At 42.3% G+C, this 16,057-nt stretch overlaps 1 protein-coding gene and 1 pseudogene across 2 annotated transcripts in view; both read left to right on the top strand.

Moving 5' to 3' along the window:
• WNT7B (Wnt family member 7B) overlaps positions 1–16,057 on the top strand; it is a 153,051-nt gene that overhangs the window by 55,468 nt on the left and 81,526 nt on the right. The gene's annotated exons all lie outside the window — the stretch shown is intronic.
• LOC127043394 (uncharacterized) lies at positions 909–1,048 on the top strand (annotated as a pseudogene).

Below are 16,057 nucleotides of genomic sequence, written 5' to 3'. Positions count from 1 at the left end.
CAACCTCCAGCACCAGAGGAGTTTGCTTCATCCCTGTCCCATGAACTAATCAAATAGGGAGAGGAAAGGGAAGGCTGTAAGGGTGTATATGCAGGCAGATGCCTGAATGGGACAGAAGCACCATCCCTGACCATCATGTACCAGCACCAAGAGCTAGTATCACCACTGATTCCTTAGGCACATGAATAAGTGACATGATATTATCCTGGAGTGCTACTGTCACATGCTACAGTGAGCACAATTACTTCCTATGGATATGACCCAAAGCCTTAAAGATTCTCATGGACTTCAACAGATTTTGGATCAGGCCCTATCTGTTTTATGAGATTATACTTCCCCCACTAAAACATTCTTCCAGATCCTTCACTATGTGAGACCTGTCAGATTGACTGGAGGTGGGGGGAGGGTGTTTCCTCTGAAAGAAAATAAACACTGCCACTTTTACAAACTGCATAAAAGTCAAAAGCTAAGCCATAAAAGTCAGTGCATCTCTGAGATTAAACTATTATTCAAACGCAGAATGCGGTGTGAAGCAGATATAGAGGTGTTTGGCTATAGAAAAAGGCCCTCTTCTCTTCTCTTCTCTTCTCTTCTCTTCTCAGATGACACATTTTATGTCAAGCCACCCTCCGCCTAACCAATGAAGATTAGTGCACAAAAAGCAGCATTAAGAACTATGATATTCAAAACTTGAACAGTAGCTCAAAGTGTCCTGGACATTAGGATAGTTTGGATGCACACCTGAATCCAGATCCGAAATCCATGGCTCAGACGCATCTTTTAATGGAAACTGTGAAATCTGGTTGTCAGTCCAATAGTGACAATATGCAAAATACTCTGCAGATACAGGTCCTGATCCTAAAACCATTGCGAGGGGCCAGATAAAGAAAACCAAAACTGGGCAGGAGATGAGCACTGGCAGGGGAGATACCATGATCACAAAGGTGGTTTTCCCAGGGTGAGGTTCATCCACTGCAATTTCCCTGAATGCGTGAAACTCGATTGCATAATTTGTGGTAGTTGGGGACTGCGTTCGTGCTCTCCCCTGAAAAAAATAATAGAAATCATGGAGGAGCAGAAAGTTACTGTCTGAGCCATATGGGTTGTACAGATACTTATATTTACTGCAAATCATAGAATCATAGAACTGGAAGAGATCTCGAGAGGTCATCTAGTCCAGTCCCCTGCACTCAAGGCAGGATTAAGTATTATCTAGACCATCCCTGACAGGTGTTTGTCCAACTTGCTCTTAAAAATCCCCAATGATGGAGATTCCACAACCTCCCTAGGCAATTTATTCCAGTGCTTAACCACTCTGACAGTTAGGAAGTTTTTCCTAATGTCTAACCTAAACTGCTCTTGCTGCAATTTAAGCCATTGCTTCCTGCTCTGTCCTCAGAGGTTAAGAAGAACAGTTTTTCTCCTTCCTCCTTGTAACAACCTTTTATATACTTGCCAAAAAGATTTTAGAAACAACAAGCTGCTGGAGAGTTGTAAATCAACACATTTCTCATGGGTTATAGAAGAAGTAGTGAAGGAGAGAGAAAGAGGTAACAGGAGGGTACATAAGGGAAAGGTTACAGTGGGGGTGACATAGCAGACTGTGGATTAGTAGCAATTCCTTGGAAGAAGCAATAAAATTAAGTGCCAGTTCCAGAATCATCATGTGATGGAATTGTTCTTGTGGCCCCTTCAAAAGAGAAAGTGCACCCATTGCTGGATCTTACAATCAAAGAATAACATTGCTCTATTTATTTTGGTACTCTTTCCATAAGCCACTCAGCTTTGCACATAATGTAGCTTCATAGGATACTTTTTTTGCGAGGGAGGGAAGATAGGGGGTAAATGCTGCTGAATTTTTTTATCATTATTTTGCTTTGTTTGGTTTCTATATGGCACATTTTAGGAGGTTTGCATGTTATGGTGAAAAGTTCTAACAGTATGTGTGTCATTCTGGAAACTCTAGCAATGTGGGAGTCAGTGTTTACTGTTTTCTACTTCACTGCAATATATTCCCCTTCACAAAGAACCACTTCTTATACTCTGCGCTGGATGGTTGTATTGTTGTAGAGATTTATTTCTGTTGTTTCCCAGACAAATACACTATGGTGATGCAGAAAATAGTGAACATAATACCAAAATTCTTAAATACCCCTCTCCTATCAAGGTTCTCTGAATGCTACACACGCATTAAAACAGATATGAAAAAAATTAATAATAAAAATAAATCTTTGAAAGCAAGAAAGAGTAATACAACTTAGAGTATAATATAAAGGTCTTCCCTTCACAGGGTTAAAGGGAGGCTTCAGTGTTACATAGACCTGGCGTAGGCCCTTTACACAGGGGGTGAATTTCACTCAGACCTGTTAACGTTGCTTTAACATCATTTTCTGTTTGCAATATTAAATATATGAACTGTTCAATTTAACAAATTAATTTATTCCTATGAAAGCCTGATAATTAAGGGTCTCTGATTTGGAGTCATTGGCCAAACTTTCCTGGTATTACTCTAATGACTTCACACGTTGGTTTATTTTATCTCATTTACCTTTTGACGCTTAATCCTGCTAGCCTTACTCACATGAATAGATACATAGATTTGGCCTGTTACATTGGACTCCTTTGCATTAACAATTCAATAAATGAAGTGACATATTTGGATGCCTTTGCAGAGTGAAAAAGAACTACGTTGTGTTTCATGGAGGAAATAGAAGCTTTCACAGGGCAAATTAGAGTTTTTCCACATAGCTGATGGAAAACCACTGACTGATGATTTCACACTGCAGTTTAGGGAAGACCGCATCCTGCTTATAAACTCTCAGTTAGATCTAACCCTTGACACCATAAGCCGTGTTATAAGAAGATATATTTGAGATAAAGACATTTGACCATGTTGTAATTTCTACAGTCAGTTATGCCACCAAGGCCACGTCCAGACTAGGGGAGGAAAATCGATCTTAGATACGCAACTTCAGCTACATGAATAACGTAGCTGAAGTCGAATTTCTAAGATCGAGTTACTCACCCGTCCAGACGGCGCGGGATCGATATCTGCGGCTCTCCGTGTCGATTCCGGAACTCCGTTTGGGTTGATGGAGTTCCGGAATCGATGTAAGCGCGCTCGGGGATCGATACATCGCGTCCAGACTAGACGCGATATATCGATCCCAGAGCAATCGATTTTAACCCGCCGATACAGTGGGTTAGTCTGGACGTGGGCCAAGAAAGAGGAGGCCAAATCCTGTCCTTTATTGAAGGGAATGGAGACCTATGGGTGTAACAAAAGAGAAAGTTTAAATGGTTCTTTTGTGGGAGGAGGGGAGAAAAAAAACAACACAGCAATTTCTCGCTTTAAAATCAAGACAGTTTGCCTGAATTAGGCAAGGGGGAAATGAAAAGAGTGATAGCAGACACAGAATATTTCAGAATATACTCACAGTAAGAGTGATGAGCATAGGTGGGCCAGGGATGATAGAATAAAGAACCTTTCCCCTTAAGGTCATCCAGCTGAGTTCAGTTCCCACTGAACAGGTATCTACATCACAAAGCCACCCGCACAACTGTATTAAATTCCCACCGTTGTTGGCCATTTCAGCAAGGCCCCAGAGACTGAATAGTCATCCTTAGAGATAATACCTCAAGGTTGTGGCTGAGACCTGTTAGGGTTGGCAATGTAATGAAAACTTATACAGTCATTACCAGTGCAGTACTTTTCTGGTAGACAGAGGATGTCAGTCTTCAGTGCTACCATTCCTTCACAAACACTCAAAGATGGTGGGTGTTGCAGGCCACTGGGCACCATCTAATCCCTGTTGAATAAAGGGCTCTAGCAAAGCTACTCAGAGGAAAGGAAGTAAGACTGGCTGCTGGAGGGAGTGGAAAGAATGCATTAGGACCCCACATCCAGGAGCCACAGAGCTGGTTGAACCTCAGCTGGGGAAGTTTCAGTTTGCTTTCTGATTCCATTAACTTCATTTACTTTCTTGTTACAAATGCTAATGTCTGAAGACGAAGATCTTGCTAGGGACATTTTTTTTCTCCTGCTGGGTCATTCCACCAGTTTATGATGTTTGCTTATTCCAACCTGAGATTATGATGGCAGGGGGGTGGGGAGAAGAGTTATCGCTAACTGGAGTTAACTCTAATAATTCTTTAAACCACGTTAAACTTCCATTATTTTTATAGGCAACTTGTTGACTAAGACCCTCTAAGATCTTATTTCCTGTAAATCTGCCATCTTTAATAGTGGAGCCAGACCAATGTCCAGGTCAAACATATTCTTGTACTGGGATGTGGGCTAAAAGTTATCCTAGCATTGACTTTAATCTGAATATAGTCCTCCAGATCTGGCCACTTGATGGAGCCCTTTAAAGTTCAGGTACCCAGGCTGGTCCATCAGAAATACCTTAATGAAGTCTGTGACTTTAAACCATGACATGACAAAGAAAGTAGTTTGTTGTCAGACTTGCCATATTAGTAAGGAGAGAGTTTAGGATGTGATCGTTGTGCTCAGCCAGGTGAAAGTACAAGGACAGTTAACAAAACCAAAGTGGCAGATAGACTCAAGATCTTTTTTCCAAAAAAACATGCCAGAATTTTGACAAGCTTAATTAATGCAATTTAACATACAAGTAGAGATATTCACCTCATTCTTGAGTACTGCCTTACTGTTATGCTGCCAACCTGTTGATGATATACATCAGCTGACAGCTTAGTATTAGCCTCTTGTCTAGAAGCCCCAGCTGAGACCGAGGCTTTGTTGTGACAGACAACCTATGAATACATTGAGAGAGATAGCTGCTATCCTGAAGAGAGTCTAGACAGATGAAACAGAGACTGGGAGGGAAACAAAGGCCCAAAGAACAAGTCAAGCGACTTGCCCAATGTCACACACCAAGTCAGTGGTACAGTCAGGAACAGAACCCAGCTGTCCAGATGCCCAGTTCAGCGCCCTATCCACCAGAGCACATTGCCTCCATGATAACAATTATATAATGTAGGTATCTTGTTGCCCTTGCTATTTGGCAATGTCCTGTCTACACCTTGACTGCCTGGCCACTCCTCTTTCACTTCTTTATGGTGTTTCCTGCTGGCTGGCTGTTTAAAGTATATGTTCATGATGGAGCAAACTGTCTCCTTTTCCATGATTGTTAAAAAAAAAAAAATTCCAAGGGAAATTCTGCTGGGTGTTTGCTAAAAATGTTTAGTTTGTTGGATGATCTGACCTATTATCTTCCAGAATTGACAATCTAGTAATATGACATCTCATTCAGAAAGATAACACAAGTGTAAATGTGATGGAGTACATGCATCTCCCTGCCATGCAATGTCTAAGATCAAATAAATTTTACAGCCCTGTTTAGAATTAGGAAGTATTTAAGGGAATGTAGAGATTGGTTGAGCTGACAGCACTGGATCCAGAGAACTTCATCTAAGTGTGTGGTATCTGCTCATTTGTTTGGTTTTGCCTAAAGCAGTTGATGTCACACACTGTGGTGCATGCAGAGCTACCTAGTGGTCAAAAGAGGAGTCTGGCCTAATTTTCAGAGCAGAATCAGCAGACAGAACTGGGGGTGTGGTCAGGAGACAAGCTGAGGATTAGAGCCAGGGATCAGGACTCAACCAAAGGTTAAAGCTGGAGTCATGATCAGGAGATGAACCAGTGGTCAGAGCCAGAAATCAGGAGTTCAGAAGCAGACAGGACTGGAGCTGGAGCAGAGCAGGCAAGGATTGGACAGGAAGCCTGTCTGACACAAAACACACTGAACAGCCACAATGTTGCTCTTGCTACAAGGCTTAAATGGTGATTTGGTGGCTCTTTTGACCAATCAGGGAGCAGAGTACTTAGTGTGGGTAGACACAATCATCATTAAAAATCTGAATGTTTAAATCAGGCCACAACAGCTTGCGAGAAGAAATGATTTGAAAATACTAGCTTAATACTGCAGGTGGCCAACAGAAAAATAAAAGCTATGTAGTGCAGATAACCCTAGTGGAACCTGCACTCTTATTGAACAACACTAAGACCATAAAGAAATATGACCAGGAATCACTGATCAAGAAACAGGCTGAGATGAATGAGGATGGCGGGGAAACGGGTTCTCTCTCTCTCTCTCTCTCTCTCTCAGAAGTGACCAAGGATACTTCATTCCATATCTTATTTAACTGGGAAGACTCATCAGGCAACAGCTTAAAAGGTACCTGTGGAATGTGCACTTCCTTGGCATGGGGCGAGACTGTTGGAAACCAACACTTAAATTGAGTTCAGTTTTCAGAGCTTGGGAATATTTTTTCTTACACAGACTACAATAAGACTTGATTTTGGTGTCAGCTCATAAGCAAAAATGATAAGCTTGCATGGTGGCATGCTTAGACCTTTTAGGCTCTGTAGGACATCACTTTAATATCTGTAGTGGAGCACAGTTTATTGGAGGTTTTCTGGGATGCAGAGGGTGGGAATTCATTCCATATCTTTTGGGTTGATTCTCTCCTGTGTTTGGCTCCAAGGGACATCAGAGTGCTGGTTATGGAGCCCTGATTCAGTGTTGGCCTTGGTGTGTGTTGCCATAGCCACCAGTAGAGGATTGGCCTAGAACAGCTCTGCCACCTCACTTCCCTACTCCCAACACTCCCCTATACCGGGGTGTAGAGCAGCTGGCTCAGGTACCAGCTCCACAGTTTTATGCCACTGGCAAGTTCCCTTCCACCAGAGGAATTGTCTGATGGTGAGTTATGAAGTTTTTCATTCTGAAGCACTTTACAAACATAGGCCATGATTCTGCAAAGACTTGTACTTAATGGCAAAGACTGCACTAAACTTTACATACTGTGAGTATTCCCAAGTGACCATAAAGTCATATACAAAACTGTATCCAGGGCTCATACCAATTCCCAGGTAAAAACATCCAATCCTGCAGTGACAAATGTCAGCTGTTTAGCAGGGCACAGCAATAATACACAACAGCTTAGACAGGAAATGAAGAATACATTATACAGTTAAAACCTAAGGGAGATTTGGGTAGACAAATGTAATTAACTGATTTTGCAACAGCACTACTCTTATAAAAAGTGCCAGGACCAGGGCTTCTGTTTTATCTCTCGGCCAATCAGCAACATCTTCAAAAATTACTACATGTACAATCATCCATCATCATCTAAATTCAAGCATGAAGTATGCCATAAAGACATTCCATAGCTCCAGAAAACCTGATTTGGTGTTAGAGTGGGCTTGTATTGTTCTGTTCGACAACAAAGACACTGATTCCTGTCTGGAGTTTGGGAATTGGTTTGTGATGTTTTGATTGTATTGTCAGTGTAATGCACCGTATGGATTAGTTATCAGATCCTACATGAGGCTGTAGTTTTCCAAACACCCAACAATGAAACAAAACAAGGTGGTTTTCTTACCTTAGCACTTATGTAATGCAGAAAGAATGCTGTGGAATTTTTTTCCCTAGGGTGGGGGAAGTTTTGAAGCATGAAAAACACAAGAGGCCAGTTTAAAAGAGTCTAAAGTATACTTTAAGACATGGCATTAAGGTATTATTTTATAATAGCTTTTAGTGAAAGCATTCAGAACATTCACTTTTATTTGCTAAAGTTAATTACTCAACAAATAAACACGATGTACACCCACTGCATTTATTTTTTCCTTTATAACACAGATCATTAAAACATTCTTCAAATATTTTTCTTTAGGATGTCTGAGAAGTAAGAATAAAAGCTTCTTGAGTGGTGTGAGTCAACTTGGAAGACATTAGCTACTACAGAAGGACACTGGGGGAGGATATATTTTGAATGGTGATTTTGCAGTTTATGGGTGCTCATGGGGTGGCCCTCTGCACACAGACAGCTTCAGTCTCACGGTCAAATTTCTGCAAAAAGTGGGAGTTCTGTTGACCCTCTGAATGGGTGGCCAGCTCATCACAAAGATTTGTCTGTCAACTCAGTAGATTTGTGACGGGGTGAATGGGCCATGTTAGGGACTGAACCCATGACCTCCTAATCTTATTGCATGGATAGTGCCTCCTAGGCTGTTCAATGGTTATTTGACCTAGACGAGCAATTTAGAAGAAAATTTGACCCATTCTAGGGATTAAGGGTTCAAGGAAATCAAAACCCAGTGTTCAAACTTACATTTAACTTCAGCTCTTAGGTAGCGCCATATCTCAACGTGACACTTTCCAACGTACTGTTTGTGTCCTGCCACTACAGTCACCTCAAGCCTAGATGCCATAGGCTAAACTTTTAAACCTATAGAATGCATCTTAAGCCTTTCATGTTTGGGCTGGCAAAACTTGACCTTAACAGCGCACTTCACTCCTATGGAATAATGTAAGACATTAGTATCTAGATAGTTTAATCAGTTTAATCTTTAGCAACAATAAAATGCTTTGACAATTGATTAGAAAAATGTTAACATTGGTTAAATCTGTAAGTATTTATTTAAATGGCATTGGTAACAGGGTGCACAATGTGTTGAATAGAGTATCCAGGAATGATGACATCCTGACTTCTATCTTTGCAGTGTTAAAACTGGCAAGGGAGAGAATCCAAAAAAGTGCCCAATACTTTGGATGTTTAATCCAAACTGTCTGAATCTCTTGAGTCTACAAAACTGGGATAGACAAGTAAAAGCTCTCTCAGATTTCTCACACTTTTGGTCAAGGTCAGAGCCCAAAACTGAGATAAAGTTTCTCATCCCAACATGTCAAGACCTTAGAAAAGGTTCTTTTTTACTTTGTTTTGAGAGATAAAAGAAGATTCAGTGACACTGGAGGTAAAAGATTCTTAATTTCTTTAAACCAGTTGGCATTCATATCCCTTGTCAGAACAGCCTCCTCAATCACTGGCTTGATTGATTTGAAATACTATGAGATCAAAACACCTACAAACTGATTCTGCTGTGGCTCAATGGCAAACATTTTTCTTTTAACTAATTCTAGTGACTCAATACCTCACCAAAATTTGGTTTATATTTTCCCAGACTCTGTTTACTGTTAGAAACTAGGGTGTTTAATAGATAAAAAGTTCTTCAGATAGAATTGTTACACAAAAAAGTTTTGTATTTTAAATATTAATTAATGATCTCTTCTCTCCCTGGCAAGTAATAACCTGTAGCAGACATCAGAAGCTTTCATGTGCATTTCAGGCATAGGCTATGCAATCCACATTTCCGTGCACTTTGTTGTTCTCTCTTTCCTCCCTCTCCCTCCCAGCTCACCTTGACTCCCTCCCCCTCAGCCCAACATATCAGATCAGATGCTGCAGCCCCAGAGTAGCAGCAAATAGCTCCATAATTATTGCATAACTGGCACAAATCCCTGTGATTTGTAGTGGGATATTAAACTTCAAGATACTTGGGGTGGGGCAAAGGACCCTCCCCCATAGAGTGGAAATACTTCAGAAGGGGCCCATTTTATTCAGCTATCGGTAGTGTTAACACTGGTGTGAAAAAGGCTCATCACAATATAAAGAACAAATGGTAACTCTTCTTTTGCTCTCCTCTTCATCCCCCTGTTCTTTCCTCTCATCTATTTTCAGATTCAACCCTTACTTTTTCCCTATTATGCCTGTAGATAAGATACAGCAGTGTAGAGGCCATGAGTTACAGTAAATATACTTATTTTTATTGTAAAAGTCATACTAATGAATTTTAAAAATCAGCTTAACCCACTCGGTGCATCTTTCAACCAATAGGGCAGTGGTTAATTAAATACAGGCAGTATTTGGCTACATCTCTCTTAATTGGACTGGATTGTCTGCTCCTTAAAGCTGCCAGAGAGAGTCAGTACAGCAGATAATTCCCTCTGTTTAGGTGAGCTCTCATAGAAATCTAGTGGAAGTGCATCTGCTGCCTCCTGTGGAAGCTGTACCTTCTACCCCATGTGCAAGGGGAAGAAGGGCCAGGTTGAGTGTGCTCTGGAGAGTGGCATGAATGGGATAGGAGGGTAGGGGTATGATAGATCAGAGTTACACTGCACCCAATCCTCCTCCGGCATAAGGTCCTAGGAATAAGTTAGAGCTGCAAAGAGGCAGCTCTCACTTATGCGGGCACAAAGCAGCCCTGAATCAGTGACTCCCTGCTGGGGCTCCTCTCCACTACATCTGAGCACAGGTTGGACGGGTGGGAAATAAGAGCCAATTATTCCATTCTTGTCAGTCACATTTCTCTAATTGGTATTTGTTTTTGCAGCCAGGGCGATGAAATACATTTACTGGCTGCAGTCACAAGGATTCTAAACAGGCCTCTCTCTATGTTCAGCTGCAGTAAATCAGGCCATTGCCCTAATATGATCAGACCGTGTATTTAGGGCTATATCTCTGAGATAACCCGTGGATTGAATTTCTTCCATTGCACCATTAAATTTGAGACAATCCCAGACGATCTGGGGCCAGATCCCGATCTCTCTCTAAGGAACAGGAAGCTGCAAAGGTGTCATACAGCCACCTTGCCCTATCCCACCCTCTGCTGTACCAGAGGATCCAACCCATGAAAAAGATTCCCTAAAATGGCCTCCTCTCTGGCATTTCCCTGTGAATTTTATTTGGTTTTGAAAAACTGTGTGCAAATATCTAATAACAACTTCCACTGCTATTCTCTCCATGCGCGGTGATTTGTATGACTCACAATGGCTAGCATTATATCCTTCCTATCCTTTACAGTCTCTTGTTGTCAGTAATGCCCTGTAGTTTGGTGAAAAACGAGAACACAAGATACCTTCCCTTCAAAGATCTGACTATCTTGTCATATTTTTACATAGCTCTTTCTTTGGAGGAGAAGTCTAGTTTAAACAGTCTCCAGCTTTTGTGATTTTATAATATTTTAACTGAGTCCATTGTTTTTTTCCCCAGGCTGATTCAACTAAAAAAAAAGTGTGTTTCTGTATAAAGCAGTGGTTCTCAACCTACCTATCACTGTGGGCTGCATATACAGCTCTCTGTGTGTTACATAGGCCACATCCACACACTATATATACTACTTGTATGGCCCTGATGATGTCACATGGGTGGCAACTGTGTGCTGATTGGGCCACGAGTTGAGAATCACTGGTCTAAAGGGATGAATGCTGTTATTTGTTTAGCACCAACCATAAAGACAGACCCACTTTGAAGAGTTTACACTGGGAAAGACAGACACATAGGTCTCAATCCTGAAAGGTGCTGAGCACTCTGGCACTGGTCCAGCCAAGCACTTAAGCATGTGTTTAATTTTAATTCATTGATATTACTCAAATCCTTAAAGTTAAGCACATGCTCTGCTGTATTAGGGCTGGAGTGCTCAACACCTTGTCGAGAGGCAAAGTGACTTGCCCAAGATCACAGAGCAGAGCAGTGTCAGAGCTGAGAATAGAATTCAGGTCTCCTGACTCCCAGTCCAATGCCCTTTTTAGTAGACTGTGCAACCTCCTGGGAACCTTTATAACATTCATTGAGAAATATGAGAAATTCTGTCATTGGAAAAATACAACAGAGTTTAGTAGGAATGAAACCTATGGATTCTACAGAAATTCACTACAGTCTGACACAATTTAATAGGAAATTACATCCTTTCTATAGGGTTTTTATTTTATAGAATGGTTAAAAATAATCCAAACAGAAAGGTTATAATTTTCTATTAAATTCTATGGGACTTTTCTTTAAGGTGAACCCGTAAAAGTAATGAGCTATGGATAAATGTCTTGGAGGTGGGAGTGGGAAAGGACACCGAATATATGTTGAATTAAAAGGAATTTGATAAAAAGATGAGAGCATCCCTAGATGAATATCTGGGATAGTTCCAGTTCTAACCTTACTGTTAACACATTCTAGTTCTCATCTAGACTCTTTTCAGCATTACTGAATCTGACCTGTACACTTATGGTCAGATGCCAGACTTGTCACATCATATGAGTACACACTGGGGGTGAGGTGAGCAGCTCACATATTCCACACAGCCACTTTCAGTAGTTCGAGCCACCATTTTGCCTGGCTGAGCTGTGAATTTCAAACTGAAATAATATCCACTATTCCCACTTTAAATAACATTCACCCTAATACTAGCACTACAAAGGGAATAAAATATGAAGGACATGCAAATGCCAGCCTTAAGAGAGACAAACGACATTTAGCAGCACACAGTAAAATAGCATCCCCACTGCAAAAACACAAATAAAACTACTGGAATCCAGATGCACCATAGCAAAAAAAAAATGCGTATAACTTTAGTTTGACAATCTCAAAAGGATTGCATCAAGAAGCAGCACAGAACCATTTAAGCCTTTCACCAGCTCATAGTGATTTGCAAAAGACTCAGGCTCCAGACATACACCCAGCTCAGACATAGCCAGCTCAGGAAGAATAACAGAGATGCAAAATTGTTATGCTTGGGCCAGAAGGCACATACAAAATCCTCTCTGGAAAAAGAAGCCCAAATGACTTCTGCTAAACCTTCTGAGCACCTGGGGTAAGCTCAGCCAATCAGGAACTAGAAGAAATACTATGTCACTTTTACCATTGGAATTACATCACTTTAATCTTAAAATAATTTTACTGGCACTGTGTATTAAACCTGACTTGTTTGCAGAAAATCCATGAACTCAAAAAACCCCAACATTCACTGTTTTGAATTTTGCACAGAATGTTTTGCACTGCTCCATTTATTACTCTGAATGCTCTTTCAGCTGGCAGCAATGTCAAAACAATGCTCAGTGTCTGAGTTCAGGTAACAAATCTGAAGTTTTGGGGAGTGCTTGTGGGTGCACTGAGTAACAATTAAAGCCGGTTGGTACCCATAATCACATGAGCACCCTTGTGTACATGAGCAGTCTCATTGACCTCAACTGGATTAGTCATGCAAGCCAAGTTAAGCAGATTCTTAAATTACTGCAGGATGAGGACCTAGTTTTGCATAATTATCAAATGATTCCAATTTTATTGGATGCAGATACTGCAGACATGGGGCATAAAAGCAGTGTGCAGTTCTACTTACAGTAGGTTATGATGTTGCAGGTCTAGAAACTGCAGTCTCAAATTTACTGAGCAGATCATGAAAACAAAGGAACATATTAGTGATTAGTGAACACACAGATACCTACAAAATTGTGTTATTTAAATTATAGTTGGGTTACATACTTGCTCATAAAAAAACTATGTAGCAGTAACAACAAAAATCCATTTTATTATTAGTCAGTTGGATAAATAGTTATTGGAATTGTAAAAAATATTACGGAGTGTGTCTCCAATCTGTTGGATGTTATCTGCTGGGGCACAGGGCAGCTCCTTAGGTATATACGTTTTTGATATTTATTATTTGTTTATGTAGGGCCAGATTCTGATACCCTTACTTAGGATGAGTAGTATCAGAGGGTAGCCGTGTTAGTCTGGATCTGTAAAAGCAGCAAAGAATCCTGTGGCACCTTATAGACTAACAGACGTATTAGGATGAGTAGCAGTTTATTTTACAAGTTGTCGTTACTAAAGTAAATTGGACTGTTCGTGGAGTAAAGTACTCCTCAGTTTCAGTAAGGGTGGCAAAATCTGGCTCATTAGTAGGGCCAGTGCAAGGAAGTTTTGCACCCTAGGCGAAACTTCCACCTTGCACCCCTCCAGCTAACCCGCCCCCCACAGCAGCTAACTCAGCCCCCCACCCAGGGAGTCCCACCCTGCAGTAGCTACCCCCCCACCGTGACAGCTAACCCCTCTCCCCTTCGTCCCCCCACGGCAACTAACCCTGCCTGGGGAGACTTCTCCCCCCCCCCCCCCAGCAGCTAACCCTTCCTGGAGAGACCTCCTGTGGAAACTAAGCCTGCCTGAGTAGCCCCAGCTCACCTTGGCTCCGCCTCCTCCACTGAGCACGTCGTAATTCTCCTCCCCACCCAGGCTTGCAGCGCTGATTGGAGGAGACTTAGAGCTGGGCTGTGTGCTCAGCGGAGGAGGCAGAGCAGAGGTAAACTGGGGCAGGGAGTGGTTCCCCTGTGTGCCTCCCCCCTTGTTACTGCGGGCAGCCCTCCCAGCGCACCCCCTCACCCAGCTCACCTCCACCTCCTCGCCTGAGCAGGCTTTTAGGTGCCCCCAACCACTAGGCGCCCTAGGCGGCCACCTACTTTGCCTAAATGGTTGCACCGGCCCTGCTCATTAGGTATAATGATAGAACACTTATGTTGTTGTAGGATGACCAGACAGCAAATGTGAAAAATTGGGACAGGGGGTAAGGGGTAATAGGAGCCTATATAAGAAAAAGACCCCAAAATCGAGACTGGCCCTATAAAATCAGCACATCTGGTCACCCTACACTGCACAGGGGAGTATGGACAAGCTTTCTATTTCCTAAACCTCCCTGCCCAGCTATTCAGAGCAAGAGATAATCTTCTTGTCAGCATTACCGTAGAAACTGAGCATATGCTTGTACAGGATTATTTTTATCCATCTCGTAGAATTTGATTGCAAATTATATTCTATTGGATGGTCAAAAAAGGCCTTTTTTACTAGCTGTAAGCATCAGAGGAGAATATTTGTGCTACAAGAGAGTTGCTGTGCAGGGCGGATGCGTGGGTGTTCCTTGGCCACTGAGGCTTCTTCCCATCTCTGAGAGTCAATGCAGAAGAGGGTCTGTGAAATCTGCAAAGAGAAAAGACTGACACTGTTTACATCTGCATCACCAGCAGCAGGAGCAGAGCTGGCTTTCCACCAGGGGCGGCTCTAGGCATTTTGCCGCCCCAAACACGGCAGACAGGCTGCCTTTGGCAGCTTGCCTGCGGAGGGTCCGCTGGTCCTGTGGCTTTGGAGGACCTCCTGCGTGCCTGCGGGAGGTCTTCTGAAGCCGCAGAACCAGTGGACCCTCCGCAGGCAAGCCACCGAAGGCAGCCTGCCTGCCGCCCTCGCAGTGCCGGCAGAGCGCCCCCTGCGGCTTGCAGCCCCAAGCACGTGCTTGGTGTGCTGGGGCCTGGAGCCGCCTCTGCTTTGCACCCAATCAACAGATATTGTTCTGTTGTTTAAATGAGCTTGGACCTGTGTCATCATTCAGGGACTCTTATCAATGGGTTAGCACAGTCAGATAATGTCGTGTAATGGTGTTAGCTGTGTAATATTGTTGTCTTAAGTGTTAGAAAAATCTTGGGAAGGCTAGAAGAACAAAGAATCCAGCATTGCATTTGAATCAAATTCTAGAATGGTTAGAAGCCAACCAATCTGAGGCCCAGATTGTAACCTGACAGTCTGCTTCAGGAAGGATAGTGCCTAGCTGTCTGACTCTGGAAGAGATCAGAGAAAGAGACGTGTGACTCTGGGAGTCAAAATTCATTTCTTGATTCCCCTTTACTCAAGGAAATAATCTGCTAGAGGTCTATACCTGCAGATCAATCTAAACTGGTCTGGGCTATACTTGTTCAGTGATGGCTGATGTATTGTGCAGAGTGGAATTAAGGCTCCATCCACTCCCTCCTCCTGCTTACCCACTCCCTGCCTGGTTACATGGGACGGGGAACAGTGGAGGCTGCTTTTCTTCCAATGCGATGTAAGCTGCTCAGGGAAACACGGTGAGGGGACCTTGCACCCCCCTCTCTCCTGTGCATCAGTATATAAGGCAAGCAACAGCCTTGCCTGGAATGTGATCTTAGAGCAGAGGCTACAGGGGACACAACAAACAGTGCCACTGTTTAAAACATGAGAGCCACTGCTGCATTAAAAATATGCCATTAAGTAAAGACAAACAGCATTATTGGTTTTTGGTTCATGCCACAACCAACAAATAAAAACGGAATAAATCTAGACATAGTCTTCCTAGTATATTCACAGAATCAGGAAGCTAGTGGCACTGACAAAGTGAACGTATTTTTTTCTCTTATTATCCTATAAATTCAAAACGTCTGTCTCTGAGTCATCATGTTGTCAGGCAGATAGCTTGATTGGTGGCTATGTATCAGCACAGAAACAGCAACCTCCAGCAGTCATTTAGTTCAAATTACATGTTGTATGTGAGGTCACTTTTCTTTCTTAAAGGAAGCCTTCAGAATATAGTTTGGATGGTAACTGAAGTTTCTTGGCTGTATTTTAAAGTCACATTGATGCTGTCATCTTA

This window comes from Gopherus flavomarginatus, chromosome 1 (assembly GCF_025201925.1).
Source record: "Gopherus flavomarginatus isolate rGopFla2 chromosome 1, rGopFla2.mat.asm, whole genome shotgun sequence".
Taxonomy (NCBI): Eukaryota; Metazoa; Chordata; order Testudines; family Testudinidae; genus Gopherus; species Gopherus flavomarginatus.
Note: the sequence above shows the minus strand (reverse complement) of the source record. Positions and strands in the feature narration are given on the sequence as shown.